The sequence below is a fragment of the Myiozetetes cayanensis genome, unplaced genomic scaffold (genome assembly GCF_022539395.1).
Source record: "Myiozetetes cayanensis isolate MyiCay16 unplaced genomic scaffold, myiCay2020 scf4, whole genome shotgun sequence".
NCBI lineage: Eukaryota > Metazoa > Chordata > Aves > Passeriformes > Tyrannidae > Myiozetetes > Myiozetetes cayanensis.
The window spans coordinates 11412304-11433998 of record NW_026087631.1 but is presented as its reverse complement, the minus strand read 5'-3'; the positions used below and the strand labels follow the sequence as shown (position 1 = coordinate 11433998).

The 21695-nt window shown below is 41.1% G+C and overlaps 1 long non-coding RNA gene across 1 annotated transcript; it reads right to left on the bottom strand.

Annotated features, from left to right (window-relative positions):
- Positions 1 to 306: 306 nt before the first annotated feature.
- Positions 307 to 20226, bottom strand: LOC126647299 (uncharacterized). The gene is made up of 3 exons (XR_007630553.1): positions 20081 to 20226; positions 1132 to 1200; positions 307 to 431 (listed from the first exon to the last, which is right to left on the bottom strand). It is a non-coding gene; the product is annotated as an uncharacterized LOC126647299 (long non-coding RNA).
- Between the last annotated feature and the right edge of the window lie 1469 nt (positions 20227 to 21695).

Below are 21695 nucleotides of genomic sequence, written 5' to 3'. Positions count from 1 at the left end.
ACAATGGTCAGCAAAAGACTTTCGAGCAGCTGGTCTCATGTTTCCAGCTACAATCCATTGCTGTGGAAGTTACTGTAAGTCTAGAAGCAGTAGCATGTGGCATCAGAAACTGCATGGACACACCACTCATGTGTGTACAAGATGACAGTGAAGTGCTCAGCTTATCCAGGCAGACCAAAGCCAGTCTTGGGTGCTTCCAAACACCTTTGGCTTTGAAGTGAGGTCAAGGTAAAAAAGAGACACTTTTACTGGTACTTCATGGAAATCACCTGGTTCAACACCCCATTCAAAACAGATTCATCCAGATCAGGTTCACCTGGAACTCGTCTAGCTGAGGCTTCAGTATCTCCAACATGGCCTTCTCAATGGTGCAGAGGTGCTGACCAGCCTCTCATGACCTGGTATTCTCTCCCCTGATTCTGGAACCTAAGCTGGAAAAAGATGATTTAAACATCTCAAACAATATAAAAGATCATCCCATATTTTCCTCAATAACATGGTACAATTAACCTCAAGAGCACCAAAAGGACTGGGCGATTTCATAAATGTCAGTAACGGGAAATGATAAAATGACTAAATGTTACACTACTACAAGATCCACAATGATCTCCTTCCTATTCAGGAGAAAATCCACATCATCTACACTTGAATCCTCATAGTCTTTTAACCAATACTGAGTTGAGGTGTCCTCTCAGTATATTCAATTCAAATAAAGAATAAATATATCTTAGGCAAGAAGATGACATCTGTCTTCAAAGTCAGTTATTCTTCTCAAGCTGGGTAAAAATAACTTCAAGGAATTTTAAGGAATTAAACAAATTGGAATGCTATTTACTTATTCCGGAGTAAAGTAAATCCACACACATCCTTTTTAAAGGTGAATATTTTTATTTATCCCCAGGTACAGGAAAAAAGAGCATTAAATGTCTTGATGTATAAATAATTATAGTTATGGATAACACTAGAACTGCCTCTGCTATTATGAAGAACTTAAATGGAACCTGTGGGCTTCATGATTTATGACTAAAAAGCACCAAGCATTTAAAATCCATTTGGAAACAGAACTGGAATGGAGCTTTCAGACTCCCTGCATCTAATCCTACATCACTGTTAATGAAAAGCATTACTCACTCCCGAATCTGTATTTCCAGTATAGCTTCTTCATCAGCCTATGAATGTAGATACAAAGTTGTCCATCATCTGTATGGAAATGTTATACAGCAGCATCTTATTAAAAAAAAACAAACCCCAACACAAACAAACATACATATTTAAAGCAGGAGCTGAGACTTGATAAGCATTTAAGGAAAGAAATCGCAGACAAAAAAGCACAAACATTACCACTTTCCTGGAGATTAAAAGCAAAAATACCCTGAATTGTAATTTATCAGTTTACCTCACATATTTGCAGGGAACGTTTACAGATAAAATTATAAGGATGATCTTACATCAACAGAGCAATTCTCATGCCTCTGTGAAGAAATTTTCATCTGCAAACTTCCTTCCAATTTAGTTTCTTAGAGTGAAGAAATAATAATTAATCTGTAAACCAGATGGAAATGGTTTTAAAATGCCACCTTTAGCACCATTTCTCTTCTTGGAAGGTGCTCAAACCATTCCAGTGACTAAAGCATGGGAATTCTATATTTTCAGATGGGTTGATTCCCCGCATGACCTTGAAAAACTGTTTTCAACTCATCTATGCCTCAGTTTCCCAACACATAGAGAAGACAGAGTGAACAAAAAGTTAATCATGGGAGCTGAGTTGAGGCATTGAATGGAAAGTATTCCTTGAACAAAAATGACAGCAGTCACTCTGGTCTATGCATTTCCTCAGCGTAGTCCCTGCCACTTTTAATGTTTAAAAAAATTAATGGTGCAATATTCTGATTTTATTGATAAAATGAAGCCCCTTGCAAACACTGTTATACAAAGACATTTCTTATTTTCATCCTAAACCTGCTTCAGCAGTAACATCGATTTCCTCCTCAAAACCTCCCAAGCTTAAAGACAGATCTCAGCACAGAAGAGAGTCAGAGTTAATTCCTTCCTACATCTCCAATAGCACCTACTGCTGGTGATTCATTACATATTAACAACTGCAATATGCAATCTTTTCTGAAATAGCTTCTCTGGTCACCCAGATATATCATTTATTTGTTCTTGAGAGAGGCTTTAAGTCAGCACAAAATGAGCATTCACATGACCGGTGTCAGCATATGTCAGTAGCTACTGTAAACTGTATATACTATAATGCTTTAAAACATCTATTTGAGTTATTAACTTTGATCTTTAGCCCCTTAACCCCCTAAAGAGCGAGCTGGCTTGCACAAACAGCATAAGGGGAAAAAAATAAAAATAAAATCAGCAAAAGTTGGTCACATATGTTGTTTTAATTTTGTACTTAGGCTGAACAGATGCTTTTTATTTCCAGATACCATTAAGAGTCCAACACTGCTCAAACTTAGCTTTATATATACACCACATCTATATAATTTCAGTGAATTTTTATATACATTTTAGTTTAAAGAGCTTTAAATACTATATATGATTTTAGCTCATTTTAATTACTTTCTACTAATATAAAACGAAGTTTCTAACTTCACAAGAAGTTCTAATCCTATAGCTTGTGTATATATTCTTTAAGGAACCTTTCAATTTGCTTCGATATGGTTAGCTCATGTTGACAACAGGAAAAAGAACACAGAAACTATGCTAATCTCCTTATTTCATTTACCTTAAAGGCTGCAACACAGGAGCACACATGCAAACAAATCAGAGAATTCCACCTCAGACAAAAATAAGACCTTTTGATAGTTCTGTGCCCGAAATTCTACTTTAACATGAAGTGATCAAAAGGACCAAAAGTCATTTCACAAAATCCTGAAAAAAGACCTGATGCATCGCCTGTTCTCTTCCCTTTCCAATCTAAACATAAATACAATTTATCTTTTGTGTCACACATCCTCCTTGCTATACAGTGGAAATTAGCCTCCCTTGGAATTCATATTTGAGAGTCATCAGAAACCCAAATAGTTCAGAGACATCAGAGATTACATCTCAAAATGTACAGAGATTGACATGGGATGTAGGAAGACAAAACGGCTCAAGTTTCTTGACTAAGTTGCAAACTGATCATGACATTTCAAAAGGCATATTTCCCTAATGTGAGAAGTAATTTGTAGTAATGGTTTAATTCAGAAAAGTCAGCAACTGTTTCTGGCCTAAAACACTTTTCTCTCCTTCCCAACTCCAGGAATATTTTTGTGACTAAACTAAATGCTAAGAAGAGATGTGTGAAGCCCCTGAACTGTCAGCAGCTCCCCATGGATGGAGGTGCTCCCCACAAAGTCCTCAGGGGCCCTATCACACCTATCCTAGACCCTCAAAGAATGTCTTAAGACATCAATTATGGCACACCACAAAAATTTAACTTTTCCAGCTGACGGTTGACAAAAACACTCTGCCATTAACACTGGCATGTTTTCTTTGTTCACAAACAACCTGTCCAAAGAAGGAGTAAGAGCCATGCTACATCACCGCCTCTGGAGCAGAGCAGCTCCTGAAATAGCAGTCAACAATTCCCATCTTAATGTTAACAAGTTTTATTTACACAGGACTACTAGAGTAACAGCAAAAAGCCAATGCAGACAACTATTTAAGAGACACAGATCATAATCAGGGTTACAAGTCTCTAAATGGGTCATGGATTGCATCTCTAGGGTTCCAGCACTTCAGGTGGAAAATCTAAAAAAGTCAGATTCAGGGGTTTTTTTGGTGTTGGTTTCTTTTTCTCTCATCATCTTTTAAAGTCACTGTTTTTCAGAGGATTCCTACATTAACATGAACTTTAAACGGAGAAAGTCAGTAGGAGTATGAACTTGTCAAAGACATGAATTTGTACATTTTCTTCCCTCTGTTGCTCACTTTTTGCAGGTGAGTCTTTAATAAATGCTAGAAAAGTTTCTTGTTTTAACTACACAAGGGAAAACAAAGTCACTAGCAACAGAACACGAAACAGTCTGCAAATACTGTAGTAAGAAAACTGAAACATACCCCTATCTCACGACTTTCTAAACTCCTTGTATCTGGAGGGAACTGATCTTCAAAAGATAGTCCATTTTAAAAGATTCACGCACTTCCTACATAAAACCCCTAATGTATATTCAATTTCAGCCTCTTTATGGCTGAAACAAACCACAGCTTCAAAAAAGGTATTGTGTACAACAGTACGATATTCACCTATATTGAGTCTGGCTGAAATGGAGGTCATTACCCCCATAGCAGCCTTTTTACTGGCAGCTAGGAAGGTGTTGATAACAGAGCAGTGTTTTGGATACTGCTGAGCAGTCTGGCACAGCATCAAGGTTGTTCCTCAAACATTCCACTCCCACCAGTAGGATGGGATGGGCAAAATCTTGTGAGGCAAAACAACCAGGACAGCTGTCCCAAATTGACCAAAGAAATATTCCATACCATGTGACACCTGCTCAGATGTAAAACCTGAGGACGCAGGAGGAAGTGAAGGCATTTACTCTTTACAAGGTATGTCTTCCAGAGCAAACATTATCCATGTTGAAGCCCTGTTTCCAGGTGCAAGTGGTCAGACACCACCTGCTGATGGTAAGTAGGGAATAAAATATTCTTGGGGACTTTTTTTTCCTTTTTTTTTTGCTTGCATGCACAGGACTGTCCCTGGTGCTCTAATAAACTGTGTTTATAATGTTCTAAAAGAGTTTTTTCATCTTGTTTTGTCACCCATACTCCTGCTGAGGAGCTTGGTGGGCACCTGGTATGTAGCCAAGGTCAACCCACAACAGTTCTTCTTGGTGTCCAACTTGGAGCATGAGGAATCTGAGAAAGGGACAATAACTGGGAGGGGTAACTGGTAAAACAAAGGCTGAAAAAATGTTGGAGTGGAATGATCAAGGAGAATTTATGTTTTAAGTGTCGTGAAGGGACCCAATTTGACCCTGTGCAAATTGTCCACTTTTGTTTAGTGTTGTGATGATGTTATTTTGATTATGGTGCAGAGAATTCTTTTTGTGTTGATGTGAGTGAAGATTGTGTGATAAATGTGAATTTTAATGACATTTTTAAAATATGTGATTCACAGAGGCAAGGGACGGAATACATTGGTTTTGTGTGGCAAGGTTCTGTAGCGAGGGGGATACAGAGGCAGCTTCTGTGAGAAGCTGCCAGAAGCTTCCCCCATGTCTGATGAGGCCAATGTCCAATGTCTGCAAGATGGACATACCACCAGTCAAGTCTGAACCTACCAGTGATGGTACCAGCACCTCTGGGATAACACAGTTAAGATGAAAAAAAAAGGTTACTGCACAGAGGCCATTGCAGATAGAGAAGTGAGGTGTGAGAACACATGAGAGAAACAGCCCTGCAGACACCAAGGCCAGTGAAGAAGGACAGGGAGGAGCCCTGCAGGCTGTGGTGAAGACCATGGTGAAGCAGACTGTCCCCTCTGCAGCCCACGGAGGTCCACAGTGGAACAGATATCAACCTGCAGGCCATGGAAAATCTCACATGTAAAGGAGAGTGTGACCCTGGAGGAAGCCTGTGCTACAGCAGGCTCTTGGCAGGGACCTGTGGGCTCATGGAGAGAGAAGCCCACACTGGAACAGGTTTGGTGGCAGGACTTGTGACACTGTGGGGGACATATGCTCGAGCAGCCCTTTCCTGAAGGACTGTACCCTATGGAAGAGATTCACACTGCAGCAGTTCATGAAAAGCTGCAGCCCTTGGGAAGGACTCACAATGGAGAAGTTCATGGAGGACTGTATCCCACAGTAGGGACCCCACACTGAGCAGAATAATGTGAGGAGTCCTCCTGCTGTGGAGGACAGAGACAGAGACAATGTGATGAACTGACCACAAACCCCATAACTACCTCCCTGCACTGCTGAGAGAAGAAGGCAACAAACTGGGAATAAAGTTAAGCCTAGAAGGAAGGGAGGGATCAGGCAAAGGTGTTTTTGAGTTTATTTCTCATCATTTTACTCTGATGTGATTGATAATAAATTCAAATAATTCCCCGACTCCAGTCTGTCTTGCCTGTGATGGTAACTGATGAGTGATCTCTCCCTGTCCTTATCTCAGCCCATGAGCCTTTCATTATATTTTCTCTTCTTTGTTTAGCTGAGGAGGAGAGGGATGGTGTCAGTGGTGGGCACCTGACACCCAGCTAGGGTCAACCCACCATGTCACAAAAATGTCTTTTTTCTTTCAGCAGTAAGTGCAAAAACCAATTTGTTTTATTTCTAGCTGAATTGCTTTAAATGTATCGAAATTGCTTGGTTATGGAATTATTTCTTAATTTTAAGACACAGGTGCCAAATTTGCTCTTTTCATAAAATACTCAAAATAATTTCTCAAACCAAAAAAAGCTCTTGCTTTTGCATTATTTTTATATGCAATTCTTCAAACAGTATATCTTCAAATATTGAAATAAAGCAACATTTAATGTTTGAAAACATATTTCAATGAATCTAAGGGTTTGGGCATTGGCCTGTACAATCTAATCTACACAGACAACCATGGAAAATGCAGGAAGAGCATATACATGAAACCTCCAAAGTATTCCTATGGAAAGTAGCAAAAATATTTGGAGAACCCACACCAGAATACATAGGCATGTAAGATTCCCTTCAGCCTCATTTCTGTATAGAAAAACCTCTTCCTAGTGAATTTATGACTTCAGTTTAAAGGACTATTTCAGACACGATTTACTGGTCTCATTTACATGTAACTATAGGTGTAAGTACTCCTTTTCCCACTTCTCCACTCTCAACCATGCATTTTAACTAATTATGTGAGGAGTAGGTGCTCTCTTAGCAGCACACAAAGAAAGCACTTGCATTTCAACACAGTAGAAGAAAGCTATATTGGTAGATGATACCATGTTCCTGCATAAAAGTGGTCAGGTATGATCCCATATCAATAAAATTTCTCATCATTTACTCATAAAATTTTGCACAATGAATTATTCTGATGTTCATTTAAAAAACCCTTCGGTGTTACAGATTTAAAGAAGTATTCAGTACTATTACAAAAATTACTTTCAAATGATCATGCTAAGAAAAACTAGGATTCACCATCAGCCTAGATACATTGAAGAAGATCAGTTAGAGTTTGATTGTCCTTAAGAAAAGTGTGTGCTTGTGATCTGAGAAATGCAAGAGGTGCTCCAAATTTGCAAGTGTCAGTTGGTTACTTAGCTTTAACACAAGGTCAAAACACTCTGTGGCATTAAACTTCACAAACACACTTGTGCAGACATCAGCAAAGATATTTTGGTTAGCATGATTTCTACAAAAGCATGTGTGTGACATATTGGTTGTATTAAGAAACAGGCTTTTTTCCCCACTCCAGGAGTGAATCTGAATAATTTACATACTTTGCGCAGCTAGAAAAGTGTGTGGAAAGCCAGCACTTTGTAGAGCTTACGTGCATGACAATGAGCACACAGGCTGCTAGAGAAGTAAGTAGCTACAGGTTCTAGGATAACTGTTAAACAGAGATCATTACTTTACCAGATTACTTCCTTCAGGACTTCTCCCATTATATAGTGCCAGCTGGAAAAAATTGTAACAATCCATACCAGAGTAACTTTGAATTAAGTAAAAGATTGGAAATTCCTTTTAAGAAACAAACCAGAATCCTCCTTCCTCAAACTGAGCCACTGATAAAGCCGGGCTGCTCTGCTCCAGCTCACAGCCTGACCAGGGACACACCGAGAGGTGATGTCCTATGGGAGCTGCCTCCCCTCAGCCTCCTTCCCTGGTCAATCACCTGCATGGCAACCTCACAAGCCAGGGGAATTGCCCCAGCTTGTGTACAGCTGGAAAGTCTGAGACAATATCCATACAAGCATGGATGTTTTTAAGTATGTAAAGTGCCAGAACACCCAGATTATAAGGCATCCTAATAACACCTATCACTAAAGAGTACCCAGAATAACCCTCTCTGCATCTGCTCCATCGTAGCAGAATAAAGCCAGTCAGGGCCACAGATCTGTCCCTTAAAACATTCACAGTTTGTTCTCCTTGTTCAAAATGTGATTTTCTTTATGTGAGCAAAATTGACAGTCGCAGTAATGAATAATGACTGCTCCTGCTTAAATCTCTCCATTAAACATAGGCCCTCATAGGGAAAGAGGCTATAATATCAGTTTAACAAAAACTGACTGATGTATTAATGAGAGACACTTAATAGCAAAATTAGATCTGCTGTTCAGCAAGGGTTGGTGGTATTTCCCTATTTGTGTTAGACGTGCACTGACTGGAAACAAGGATGTTTGGCAGAAGACTACCGAGAATAAATGCTGACCCTTCCCTCCTTAACTCAGCAGTTCTGATTTAAAAGTGTTACAAAAAGTGAAACAACTCAGCCTTTGGCTGACAATTAGCAAATATTTTCGGCTGGTTGCCTCCTGCAATGCATATGTTTAAGAGGAAAGCTTTATGCATTAATGATAGAGTCTGTCTGACTGCGTGCCACTGCTACATCTGTTAACAGCACATTTGGCTGGTGTCCCCTTGTCACTTTTCTGAAATACCAACAAAGAAAATACAGATCCTTTGGGCAAATGAAGTAAAGGGGCAAGTTACAGTCACACCTCCCTGTCTCACTGCTGCATCACTTCTTGTCTCCAAAACCAACAGAGATTTGCTTGCGTACTCCTGGCAGGTAGCCACAGTTCAAACTTGAAATCAGGATCAGTCACAACATATTATCATTGTCACGCTATACTGCAAGAGACAAGATTCTACACAGGAAGAAAAAAAGGAAGGACCTCAGCTTTCTTACGGATCCCCTCCTCACTGTAGGGCCTGTGTGCAGGGAGGGAAGAGAGATTGTATTGCTACATGTGGTAGTCAAGTATCTTTGACAGCTTATTTGTAGGTTTTGCTCTAATCCAAGGACTGAAGCTGCTGTTTGCAGTTTACTGTTTATGAGGTGCAACTTCTGATTAACTGACTCTCCTGAGCACAGAAAATAAGAAAAATCACAGGAAAAAAATTGAGCACTTGGACATTAGAGATCAAGTCAAATTAACCTCTAGGTTCTCCCTGAAGGGTTCACAAAGCACTCAAAATATCTTTCCATACAGGATATACAGCTTAAGCAAAATATGGGAACAGGTATCCTGAAAGTCCAGGGACAGTTCCTGGAAAACCCTAATGGAAAATGAGATCAGCACCTTCAAGTGAGAGTTCACTTGCCAGCAGCAAAGACTACTACTAAACCAAATCTTTAACTTATGCCACTGTCTTGTCCAAAGTATGCTCACTAACAAAAAGATGAAGAAACTTCTTGGATTTTGGTTCTTAAAAGCAAATTTTTCTGCAATGTTAAACAACTCAGATGTTTACTTACTAGTCACCACTGAGTGCAGCTGTATAGAAGATGTCTTGAGTAACTAATTGTGCATGAAATAGGAAGCAGAACCCATACCCATGACTCATCAGGAGAGGACTTCCAGGCATTTAGTCTCCTGTGCTCATTAATTCCTACACACACTCTAGTCAAGTGATTGGGAAGGTAAACTGCTGTGATCAGAAGTGGAATGCAAACTCTAGAACCATGATCTTTCAGTGTTACTGATCATCAGCTTGTCTGATCAGTATGTATCTTGAAAAAAAAAGCCGCCAAAATTAAGATGCAATAATTTTGAAGTAATTAGCTATAGCACCTTTCTCTTGTGAACTGTGAAATACTTGCACAGACCTCAAACAAGTGACATTGTTTTTCTCATCTTGGTGAGAAAAAGTAACTCCCTCCAAAACCTGGAACTATATAAAATGCTCTATTTTACAGCACAGTAAACTTTGCTTTGTATTTTACAGATTTTACTCACATATGGTAATAACACCTTCAGGAATAATCCATATTTTAATTTACACTGTGCTCTCTGTAGATATATTTTTCATATAAAGCAAGCAGATACATATAAAGAAGTATATACTGAGTGAGTAGTTTCTATTTTTTATAAATCATATTCTAAATGTTTCATTAATGAAGATAAACTACTACTTGCTGAGACTTCAATCCTTTTTAAAGTATAAATAAATATTTTCAGAGCTTATTAAAACTACACCCTCTACATTTTTAAATGCTTAGCTATTACAACTGTTACAATGTCAATGCAAAAAGGAGGGATGAATTAGAACACTTTATTGGGCATGCAATGATTGAGCATACACATGGGTTTGTAACCAAGGCACCTTTAAAAAGTCACAAGAAAATCAGACACAAACCTCCAGTTTTTATATAAATTATTTTGAATTTTAATCCAGACATCAGAAGTTATTAGTTTTGAGAACTCCTCTGTATTTTCTCAGTGCTTTTCAGCCTCAAACAACCAGAGATATTTTCTCCAAGGTCATTCCACATACATTGCCTGTCTTTCCTTTTGAAATTATTTTAAGTGTTATATCAGTAGAAACACAAATGAAAGCTTAACTGGGAAAACACATCTCTCACAAAATTTAAAATGCTATGCTTTAAAGAACTTTCATGCTTAAAAGACAAATTTTCTGTCAAGAAAAGTACTGTAGAATTTTAAGTTCTTTGACCAGATGTCAGATTAGGAAGGCTACAGTAACTGCTCTATTAAAAAACAACAACAACAAACCAACAATAAAAACAAACAAACCCACTCCTCCCCCCCCTCAACTATCTATGTGTCAAACAAATGCTTGGATTTTGCAGAAGTGACTCAATGAATTAGAGTAATAGGAGTGGTAGGCACTGTGTGTCCCAGGTGTTGGCCAGGTAATTTCAAAGGGTTTAGAGTTGTGGTGTCTTACTACAGTTTAGTGGCTTGGGGGAAGGTGAGGGAAGAAATACACAGAGAAAGCTTACAGTCTGACGTGTCTGTGTATATTCTAAAAACACTTCATCCTGGAAAATCAGTCACAGAATATCCCGAGTTGGAAGGGACCCACAAGGATCACCGCATCCAACTTGTGGCCTTGCACAGGACAACCCCAAGAATCGCACCATGTGCCTGAGAGCATTGCCCAAATGCTTCTTGAACTCAGACAGTCTTGGTGCTGTGACCACTTCCCCAGAGAGCCTGTTGCAGTGCCCAACCACCCTCTGGGTGAAGAACCTCTTTCTAACATCCAACCCAAACCTCCCCTGATGCAGTTTCATGCCGTTTCCTCACGTCCTGTCACTAGACAGAAGAGATCAGTGTCTGCCCTTCCTCTTCCCTTCATAAGGAAGTTGTAGATTAATGTATACACGTCTGCCTATATATGCATTTGTCTGTACGTGTGTGTCTGTATGTATTCATGTGTCTGTCTGTATATGTATCGGTGTGTATCTGCAACGATGTCTGCCCTCAGTCTCCTCTTCTCCAGGTTGAACAGACCAAGTGCTCTCAGCTGCTCTTCATAAGGCTTCCCCTCAAGGTCCTTCACCATCTTCATTGCCCTCCTTTGGACACTCTCCAATAGCTTAATATCTTTCTTATATTGTGGTGCCCAAAACTGCCACAATATTCAAGGTGAGGCCGTCCCAGTGCAGAGCAGAGCAGGACAATCCCCTCCCTCGACCGGCTGGTGATGCTTTGCCTGATGCCCCCCAGGACAGCGTTGGCCCTCCTGGCTGCCAGGGCACTGCTGACTCCGATTAAACTTGCCATTGACCAGGACCCCCAGGTCCCTTTCCATAGTGCTGCTCTCATTCCCCAGTCTATATGTACATCCAGGGTTGCCCCATCCCAGGTACAGAATCTGGCACTTCCCCTTGTTGAATTTCATACAGCTGGTGATTGCCCAGTCCTCTATTTTTTTAAGGTCTCTCTACAGGGCTTCTTGGTCTTCAAGGGAGTCAACAGTTGCCCGCAATTTCGTGTCAGTGGCAAATTTACTTAGCATTCCTTTGGGTCCTGCATCTAAGTAATTCATAAAGATGTTGAAGAGAAACGGGCTTAAAATGGAGTCCTGCAGAACCCTGCTACTGACTGGTTGGCAGCCTGATGGCCTGAGGTTCCTTCCCACACAGGTATAAAAACGAAAGCAATAAAAGAACCAAAGGTGCAATGCTACCAGCACACTTGAGGAGCATGAGGACTTCTTGACTTGGGTGCTCTTTCACTTTTTGAAAGAAGCTGGCAGCTAAACTAAACCTGAATAGCTAAAGAAGTTATCATGGATTCACACAATGTATTTCTTCAGAGATAACTCAATACGAAACAAACTATAGAACTTCAAGGTAGAACTTGTACGTTGCTTGTGTGAATAACATCCAAGGGAAACCCAGTTTCATACGTGTATCTTGCTGCAGTTAGTTACCTGCATAGGTTCATGAACAGAAAATAAGTTCGCCTGTTTTCTGAATGCATATTAAAACCAGAGGTCATGAGACTAAAACTAAACAATGGCTTTCTATTAGCTCTGTTTTCAAACTCTGCAGGAAGCTAAGAAAACCATCAACTGCTGCTTATGTTTGCCTCTTTACAGGTGAGAAATAGCCATATCTATCACTCCAGAAAACATTTTCATATGCAAATGTCTTTCTGTACACCCAAGGGAAAAAGGAGATGTTACAAAAAAGCTGTTTACCTGGCCTGGTGGGTATTTACTTATTTATTTATTTATTTTTGTCAAAACTGGGCGTACTCCAGATGTTCAGATGATAAAACCTGGGAAATTCACACAAGTCAACCTGGTTGCCGTTTTTGTTTTCACACCAAATTAGATTGTGCAGTAAGACCCCATCTGCTCAACTAAAAATTAAAAGCATAAGTTTATCTCATTTCTTGGACCATCCAATTGCCAGAAGTACTCTCTCATGTAGGCTACTCTTGAGACTCAGTGGTTTCCAAACACAACCGTAATGCACACAAAGCCTTGATGATCTCTGCTGGAACTCAGAGTATCTAACAGCTGCAAGTGACTACCCTAGCCAATTACTCCCAGCAACAAAAAAAGGTAAACAATCACTACAGGAAGAAGACACTCTGCCAGTGAAATATTAATGCATTTTTAGGCAGCTGTTTGCCCTGAATCTTGGTTCAGGTTTTCTCAAAGGTAAAATTTGTTCTGTTAGTTGCTGTTCTACATGTTTCTAGAGATTAATAAAAAGGGTACCCTGGTCTGGAACAGATTTCAGAAAATCTTCTGCACTTATTTTACCAGTCAAAGTTAATTACAGAAAAGACCTTTATGGTTTTCCTGTTTCCGGACTATTGCTTACCTAAGAGTTTCTCCTCTTTTATAACACTGCCTCTCCTTGGAAATATTTTACAGCATACCATAAGTATGGTTAAAGTTTATATTCCCTTCTTTCCTATAGAGGTGTGATCACTACTGTAACTTCTTAGGAACTGCTCTTCACTGAGTTTGTGAGCACATTTTCCATAACACCCTAGTGTGCCGCATCCCAGATGAATGCAGCTGCTTTAGTGATTCTTCAGCACTCATCTCCTCTTTAGCAGTCATTGATTAGGCATTTCAAATCAGAGGCATCCAGCATCACACAAACTGGTACAGCAATCTGAAGGCACTAGCAAAGATGTTCCCTATTTCAGCAGCATAAGCCATAAAAAAATAGCACACAATAATGCACAAAATCATACAATATTGTGTGTCTCCAGCTAAGTGAGTACAGGGGTGTAGAGCAGTAGCAAAGCAAATATGAAATCACCATACACCTTGCTATAGGTCCTTGCTCATAGACTGGACAGAGTAACTGGAGCAAATTTAAAGTCTTATTTTTATATTTTTCATGACAGCTCAATTAATCAATTCTAGCACCAAAAGCTTTTAAAGTAGGAATTATTCTCATCCACGGAAAAAAGATCTTCAAAAGCATTTTCCTTTTGGTCAGTATTTCACAGAATCATAGAATGGCTTGGGTGTGATGGGACCTTAGAGATCATATAGCTCTAACCCCCCTGCCTTGGACAGGGACACCTTTCACTAGACCAGGTTGGTAAGAGCTCCATCCAAATTGACCTTGAATACTTCCAGGGATGGGGCATTCACGATTTCTCTGGAGAACATGTTCCAGTGCCTCACCATGCTCACAGTAAAGATTTTCTTCCTAATATCTAATCTATACCTATTAATGGGTAGGCCTCTAATTGCTTTTACCAATCTGTCTGTTTCATGTGATACACCAATTTTCCACTGAATCTCATGAAGAACAAATCTGTTTGGAATTGCATAAACCTGGATAAAAAATTAATTTTCTTAACCTCTTTGTCTCTTTTCCTCTACCTCCTATTGGTTTTACACGGAACATTTGCCTCAGTGTTCCCAGATGACAGAATGTAACATCAAACTCAACTGATTGCCTCAGCTGATTACCCAGTTTATCATATAACATCTCTGGATATGCACAAACACACTGTTTTGACAGCACAGAAGTGAAAGGCTCATTTTGTCTTTGATCTTGCAATTCCAACAAAACTGCATATAGATTCACTTGCCAGTGGTACAGCAGAAATCAGTGTGAAGTCTGGTTTCCTCTCCACAGTGACAATGTGCAATAAGGAAATTATTAGCAGTGGGATTTACATAACAGAGATCAAAATAAACAGTGGTTTATTTCTGCACAGTTTATTTTTCTGAAGTAGACAGGATCAAAATGTTTTCTCCGTTGACTGTGCTGGGAAATGGGGAATCTTCTTAGTGCTATTGAACAGAACAATTGATAACCATTCTTACTGAAAGGCAATGAATTATTAGTATTTCCAAATACCTAGTCTTAAATAGATGCATCTCCCCTTGATCCAACATCTCAGGGAAGGAGAAAGCAGCTTCATAGATACAGGCCTTTAATGACTAGTTTAACTGCAAGGATTTCGCTATATACCTTTTCTTTCATGAAAATCGGCTTCTTGATTTCACAATCGTCTCTGTGTTTCATTACCCTCTTAGAAAAATGTTGAACATCAAGAAGCTAGACCACCACACAGATTAGTAGTTCCATTAATCAAAGATTTAACCTTAACCCTTCAGATACAACTTGACCTTTAATGAAACACATTTAAGTGTCTTACCTTCAGGTAAAATAATAACCTAGCAGCTTTCAAAAATTTTAATATATTTACAAACTCAGTTTGAAGTGTAGAATGTATAAATAGCTACAGAAAAAAAGGGCTAATATCACATGGGAAAAAATTACCATTATTAGAATTATTTCAGTTCTAGAAAAAATGATACAATTCTAACTCAATGCCATTTTTCGCTTTTGAAGTTACAATTATCACTCAATTTTCTATTTTTTACAGTGAATTTCTGAATCTTCCTAGGGTAAAGGCTCCTAAAAAAAAAAAAAAGCCAGCTAAACAAAAAGACTATTCCAGTAAGTTGTATCAACTTTTATCATCTATTTAAACACTAGATTCCCAAAAAAACTTTAACAAATTTCTGACAGAGTAGTTGTCCATTACTATTTAAGGCTAGGCCTGCCTTACTGCCAGGATATGCACCAGTTAGTGAACTACATGTGCAATGGCTCTGTGGTTAAAGGGAAGCTGCACCAGGACTCACTATATCCTCCAACACCAGCTTGACCTTGTACAGAGAGTCCTTATACTGAAGAGACCAAGCAAACTCTGGACCATCAACCAGAGATGTCTGTGGTCCCATGCTACCTCTGGAGTTGGGTTTTGTCTTGTTTCCACTTTTTCTCCAAGGAAAGACAGGGACAAGGAGTGACAGGCTCCTTAAACCTGCCAGACCTGACACAGGAGATACCCAGCACAACATCCTAACTCTCACACAAAAAGCCCAAGAGCACTGTTTCACCCTTCCCATGTAGCTATTCTTGTATATCTTTAGCACTGTACAACAGTTTATCATTTTCTGATGTGTGCTTTTAGGGAGCTGTTGTAGATGTGAACAATTTAGAATGTTTGTAACCTACTGCTATTAAAAATCCACTATGTTATTTACAAAAGCACCCATACTAGAAATATACCATAAGGGAAGAGGGGCATGAAAAATGCCATGCTTAAGTGGGAATATAAGTACTGTTCACACACACAAAAGCACATGATGGATTTTCCTACCTCATGAGGGATCTCTGCCTTTGTAAGACAAACATGCAGCAGTATTAAGCATCAGAGCTTAAAGAGGAAGTGGAGAGGCTGAGGACTATCAGGGAATGTGAAAGACAAATTGAGTCCGAGAAAAATGCTGCGGATGGAACCTGGACAAGAATCAAAGCAGCTCTGACTGTCTTGCCATCAGGCAGGAGGGGATCTAAAAGACGGTGGGAACAGAAACAGATCCCTGCTCAGGGTGGCAGAAGAATCCCCTCCCTGCCTTCCTGGCCTTCCCACATGCCCTTCATGGAACAGATAGGAGGCTCTGGAACTCAAGGGTCAGGCAAGTGGTAGTGGTCTACCTGGGGAGTTGCCCACAGGAAGTCAGTCAACAGGACACATCACAACTACAGGTGTTAAGAAAGAAAGAGCAGTAATTGTAGCAGGCGACTCCCTCCTCAGGGGAATTGAGGGCACTGTATTGCTGACTGGACCAATCCCACAGGGAAATCTGCTGCCTCCCAGGGGCCTGTATAACAGATATTACTAGAAGACTCCCCGGATTAATTTGGCACTCTGATTATTACCCGCTTCTGGTTGTCCAGATGAGCAGCAACAAGGTTGATGAGAGAAGTCCTAGAGCAATAAGAAGGGACTTCAGGACAATGGAACGACTGGATGAATGGACAGGAGCACAGGTGGTGTTTTCCTCAATCAGAGAATCACAGAATCAGCCAGGTTGGAAAGGACCCCTGACATCATCAAGTCCAACCCTTGATCCACTACCACTGTGGTTACTAGACTATGGCACTAAGTGCCACATCCTGTCTCATCTTAAAAACCTCCAGGGATAGAGAATTCACCACTTCCCTGGGCAGCCCATTCAAATGCCTTATTACCCTCTCTGTAAAATCCCTACAGCAGAAGGGAAGAATGCTGAAAGAAGCAGGAGAACCTACTTGATCAACAGAAGACTGGTGCCATTGGTGAATTTTGGCTTTTTTGATCATGGGGTGGTTTATACAACACCAGGCCTGCTGGAGACAGCTGGAGTTTGCCTGTCTAAAAGCAGGGAAAGGATTCTAGCCTGTGAGTTGGCTGTGGGCTGATTGAGAGGGCTTTAAACTGTGTTTGAAGGAGGAAGGGGATAAGATCAGGCTCTCTAGAGATGAGCCTGGGGGCAGCATGCCTGAGTTAGGAGTTCAATTGACAGCCCAGCTGAAGTGCATCTACATCAATGGAAACTTTAAGGGTAACAAGAAGAAGGAGCTGTAAAGCACCGTGCAGTAGGAAAGCTATGAGGTATTTGTTGTTACAGAAATGAGATGGGATGACTCCCATGATTGGATGCTGAAATAATGGTTTATAAGCTCCTCAGAAGGAGAGGGAGGTGGCATAGCTCTGTACATTAGGGAATGTTTTGACTGTAGAGCTCAAGGACAATGATGGTAAGGTTTTGTGCCTATGGTTCCAATATCCTAGTTGGAATTGGCTATAGACCAACCAACCAGGATGAAGAGGCAGACGAGTTATTCTATAAGCAGCTGAGTGGCATTTCATGATCACTAGCCCTTGTTCTTGTGGGAGACTTTAACTTGCTGGATCTCTGCTGGAAACAACACAGTGTTGAGGAGGCAGCCTAGGAGGTTCCTGGATTGTGTGGAAGATGATAACTTCCTGGTAACTGAGCCTTCAGGACAGACCTATCAGGTCCTGCTGGACCTGCTGTTTACAAACAGAAAAGAGCTAGGGGGAGATGTGGTGGTCAGAGACTGTCTTGGGCACAGCGCCCATGGAGTGGTAGAGTTTTTGTTCTTGGAGAAGCCAGGAAGAGGGTCAGTCAAGAAAACCTCTACCCAAGGGTAGACTTAGGCCTGTTCAGGATACTGGTTCTGAGTTCCCTTAGGAAATAGTCCTTAATAACAAAGGGTCCAGGAAGGCTGGACACCCTCTAAGAAGGAAATTTTAAAGGCGCAGAAGTGGGCCATCCCTGTGTCAAAAGACAAGCCAGTGTGGAAGAATGGCCTGGCTGAACTTTCACTGGAATGCAGGGTCAAAAAGAGCGCTTATGAACTTTGGAAGAAGGGACAGGCAGCTAAGGAAGAGTACAAGGATATTGTTAGGTCATGTAGACAAAAAATTAAAAAGACAAAAGTTCAGCTAGAACTCAATATGATAAGTGCTGTGAAAGATCATAACAACAAAAGGAGGGCCAAGGAAAATCTCCATCCTTTATTGGACATAGGAGGGAACACTGTCACCAAGGATGAGGAAAAGGCTGAGGTGCTTAATGCCTTCTTTGCCTCAGCCTTTAACAGTAAGAATAGGAATTCCCAGGGCAACTAGACCCTGAGTTGGTAGACAGGGATGGTGAGCAGAAGAGACCCCCTGCAATCCAGGAGGAAGCAAGTCCTGCTGAGTCACTTAGATGACCACAAGTCTATGGGACCACATGGGACCATACTAGGGTGATGAAGGAGCTGGTGGAAGAGCTTGCCAAGCCACCCTCCATTATTTATAATCAGTCCTGGCTAACCACAGAGGTCCCAGATGACTGAAGATTGGCTAATGTGATGCCCATCCACAGGAAGGGCTGGAAGAAAGATCTGGAGACCTACAGGCCTGTCAGCTTGATCTCAGTGCTGGGAAAGGTTATGGAAAAGACCATCTTGAGTACCATTATGCAGCACATACAGGACAACCAAGGGATCAGGCCCAGCTAGTAAGGGTTTAGGAAAGGTGAATCCTTCCTGACTAACCGGATTTCCTCCTATGACCAGGTGAGACCAGGTGACCTGCCTAGAGGATGAGGAAAAGGCCGTGGAGGTAGTCTATCTGGACTTCAGGAAAGACTTTGATACTGTTTTCCACAGCATTCTCCTAGATAAACTGACTGCTCATGGCTTGGACAGGGGCACTCCATGCTGGGTCAGGAACCGGTTGGAGGGCCGGGCCCGGAGAGTGCTGGTGAACGGGGCTGCCTCCAGCTGGCGGCCGGTCACCAGTGGTGTCCCCCAGGGGTCAGTGCTGGGCCCAGTCCTGTTAGTACCTTTACTGATGGTATGGACAAGGGGATCAAATGCACCTACAGTGACTTTGCAGATGACACCAACTTAGTTGATCTGCTGGAGGGCAGAAAGGCTCTGGAGAGTAATCTGGGCCAAGAGAGGCCAGCTGTTTGAGGTTCAATAAGGAGAAGTGCTGGGTCCTGCCCTTGGGTCACAACAACCCCAAGCAGTACTACAGGCTGGGGAAGGGTGTCTGGAAATCTGCCCATCAGAAAATGACCTGGGGGGTGCTGGTCAACATCTGCTTCAGTATGAGCCAGCAGTGTGCCCAGGTGGCCAAGAAGGCCAATGGCACTGTGGCCTGTATCAGAAATAATGTGGCCAGCAGGACCAGGGCAGTGACTCCTCCCCACACTCAGCACTGGTGAGGCCACACCTGAAGCACTGTGTTGAGTTTTGGACCCCTCACAACAAAGACGACATTGAGGTGCTGGAGCACATCCAGAGAAGAGCACTGAAGGTGGTGAAGGGTCTGGAGTGCAAGTCTTATGAGAAGTGGCTGAAGGAGCTGGGGTTGTTTAGTCTGGAGGAGGCTCAAGGGAGACCTTATTGTTGAAAGGAGGTTGTAGTGAAGTGGGAGTTGGTTTCTTCTTCAAGGCAACCAGAGACAGGACAAGTGGAAACAATATCAAGTTGTGCCAGGGGAATTTCAGGTTGAGCAGCAGGATGAGTTTCTTCACTGAAAGGGTTGTCAAGCATTGGAAAGGTCTGCCCAGGGAGATGGTGGAGTCAACATCTATAGAAGTGCTCAAGAAATGACTGGACTAGTTGACAAGGTGGCATTCAATCAAAGGCTGTGACTTGATTATCTTGGAGGTCTTTTCCAATGTTAATGATTCTATGTTTGATATTTAAAACTGCTTAGTTTATTGGTGCTACACTCCCCCCAGATCTTCCATTCAACTCTGGAATAGTGAAAAGATTGTGACTAAATGCACAGAAGGAAAAAGATTACATTGAAGATGTGAACAGTGCAATCTTTTCTTACCTGTAAAGACCTCTGCTGGCAGCGAGTCCAGATGAGCTTCCAATTGCTTAAGAAGAGTCTTTCCACCCTCTTCAGTCAACGAAGTGGTTGGATATTCTTTCTTGGGGTCTTCTCCCTACTGGCACCTTCAACACATGCATCTTGTCAACTGCATCCATATATCTTGCAGCAATGGAAAAAGCATGTGCAACTTAAATTGAAGATTAAAAAGTTAGTATTTACACAACAAAGTAACTCTCATTCCCTCCTAAATCTTACCTCATTAACTGTTCCCTCATGTTTAGAGTTATCGTTTTATTCTGCAAATCTACAGAAGCTGCAGTAGTATCAGAGCACCTGATTTCTTTCATATCTTGAACTTACAGTCTTCCAATTGCATCAGTAATACATGCAGTAGGGCTCTTCTGTAACTTTAGGACAGAAACAAATTAAGAATACAGCCTTGTTGGAGCTGAACGCTGCATTTCAGTCCATACAGTACAAAAGAGCACAGCCTTGGTGAAACACTTGGCTTGCAAATTCATGTTAGTAGCTGAAAAGAGAGAGAAATATATACCAGTGTTCAAAGTGAAATGACACTCTCATATCCTTCTGCTCCCTTCTTCTCCAGGAAATGAAAACATTACACTGGTTCTACTGATAGTATACTAATATTTATATATCTCAACATGAGGTAATGCTCTTTTCCTCAAGCATAATGCACAAAATGCGAGGTCAAAGGGTGGAAGCAACAATACATAGGCAGCTGAGAGATAAACAAAAAATACCTGCCAAAAAATCTGATTCTTAAGAGGGCTGATAGAGCCCAGCTGAACAGCTGTCTAGATTAACAAAGAACAGTCCAGAATCTGTAGGGTCTGCCAATATTCAAAGACAAGTATCAACATGAAGAAAAATGTAGTATTCCCAAAACTCTGGTGAGCAAATAGGTCCATTTAGGTCAAGAAGAGCATATCAGCATGTCTGATGGAAGATTCACACTAAATGCCTCCAACACTCTGTCTCCTCTCCTCCACCACCAGGCTCAGCTGTTTAAGAAGCTGAAGTGCATGTCCTCTGGATCCTATACCAAGCACAGAGTTTCTCACTTCATTCCATTTTTTACTGCCAGTTTGGTGACTTCCACTATATTGTATATGAATTCTTGGACAAACACTAAAGAAGTTCAAAGCAACTTTCACCTCTCTTGGAGGCTAATAGAAACAAGATTCTATTAGGAATGAGGTCTGTCCCAGAGCCTGACACTTCTTACTGCCAGAGTGTGGACACTTGGAGAAGACTACTTTGCCCAAAATCATCCAATCTCAAATAAGCTTCCAGTCCAAAAACTTCCTGGTACCTGTTACTATGACTACTGCTGGATTCCATTTCTTCAAATAACTTTGATTTTGCAAGTTTATTCAACTCTTCAAAATCCCTTCTGCTGAGGGATCACTTGACAGAGGGCAGACTCACCCGATTCATGCAATTTCTAAACAGGGCATGTGGAAAAACTAACGATCAGAATTTGAGGAGGAATATTTTTGTGACATCTGCCACAACACTGCCATACTATTGAAAGACCTTTCATGGTCAGGAACCATCTACAGAGAAAATTCTGTCAAACAGCAGCAAA